Below are 1,799 nucleotides of genomic sequence, written 5' to 3' on the forward strand. Positions count from 1 at the left end.
CTCCCCTGCCGGTGCCACTCCCCTGCCGGTGCCACTTCCCTGCCGGTGCCACTTCCCTGCCGGTGCCACTTCCCTGCCGGTGCCACTTCCCTGCCAGTGCCACTTCCCTGCCGGTGCCACTTCCCTGCCGGTGCCTCTTCCCTGCCGGTGCCACTTCCCTGCCGGTGCCACTTCCCCGCCGGTGCCACTTCCCCGCTGGTGCCACTTCCCTGCCGGTGCCGCTTCCCTGCCAGTGCCACTTCCCTGCCGGTGCCATTTCCCTGCCGGTGCCATTTCCCTGCCGGTGCCACTTCCCTGCCGGTGCCACTTCCCTGCCGGTGCCACCGCCACGTCCCGGCCACTCCCCCCTCACCTCCGCACCCTCCAGCGCCGGGGGCCATCGCCGGTGCCACCGCCACCTCCGCGGCGTCCCCGCCGTCCCCTCTTGCCCGGGGGCTGCCGGGGGCCACCGCCGGCCACCCCGGGCCCGTCATTGTCGCCGCCGGGAGCTCGGCAGGTGACAAACAACATCCGCCGGCCGCGGAGGGACCTTCATTAGGGCGGCCGTGCCACGTCCGGCCGCATTCCTGCCACCCTGCGTGGCCCCGCTGCCACCCCCGCGGGGGCGCGGACCCCCGGGGCCACCGCGGCCAGGAGGGGCCGGGGAGAAGGGGGGGGTTTGGTCGCCACGGAGGTGCCCCCGCGCCTCGCCCGGAGGTGCCACCTGACCGGTTCTGCCGGGTCAGGTGACCCCCGGGTGACCCCTCCCAGGTAACTCCCCCAGGTGACCCCCGCACGAGCCACGGCGAGGGGTGTCCAGGGTGTCCCGGTCACGGGGGGGTCACGGTGACAGGTGGCACCCGTGGGACTGACCCCACCCCCCCCCTCTGGCCTTGCACGGGACAAAGAGGGTCCACACCCCCCTCCTCACCTGCCCAGGTGCCCCCCCTCCACCCCGCGGGACCCCCACGGGGGGACACGGGGGGACAAAATGTGACACGGGGGGACAAAATGTGACACGGGGGGACACGACCAAGAGTTGTCCCCAGACTGTCACTTCCCCTTCCTCTTCCCTTTCCCCTTCCTTTTCCTGCCGCCGGACCGAGTGACCCCACGGGGGGGAGAGGGGGGGGTCCGTGTGTCCCCCCCCGGACCCCCAAACCCCCACGCCTGGGTCTCTGTCACCCCCCAGAGCCCGCCGACCCCCGATGTCACCCCCCCTGGGACGAGGGTGAGACCCCGGGGCAGGGCGTGACATGGGAGGGGACAGAGGGGACACAGGAGGGGACCAGGAGGGGACAGAGGGGACACAGGAGGGGACAGAGGGGACACAGGAGGGGACACAGGAGGGGACGAGGGGACACAGGAGGGGACACAGGAGGGGACACAGGAGGGGACAGAGGGGACACAGAAGGGGACACAGAAGGTGACACAGGAGGGGACACAGGAGGGGACACAGGAGGGGACGAGGGGACACAGAAGGGGACACAGGAGGGGACAGAGGGGACACAGGAGGGGACACAGAAGGGGACGAGGGGACGCAGAAGGGGACATAGAAGGTGACACAGAAGGGGACACAGGAGGGGACACAGGAGGTGACACAGAAGGTGACACAGAAGGGGACACGGGAGGGGACACGGGAGGGGACAGAGGGGACACAGGAGGGGACACAGGAGGGGACACAGAAGGTGACACAGAAGGGGACACAGGAGGGGACAGAGGGGACACAGGAGGGGACACAGGAGGGGACACAGAAGGTGACACAGAAGGGGACACAGGAGGGGACAGAGGGGACACAGGAGGGGACACAGGAGGGGACA

The sequence above is a fragment of the Lepidothrix coronata genome, unplaced genomic scaffold (assembly GCF_001604755.1).
Source record: "Lepidothrix coronata isolate B3197 unplaced genomic scaffold, Lepidothrix_coronata-1.0 Scaffold624, whole genome shotgun sequence".
NCBI classification, from domain to species: domain Eukaryota; kingdom Metazoa; phylum Chordata; class Aves; order Passeriformes; family Pipridae; genus Lepidothrix; species Lepidothrix coronata.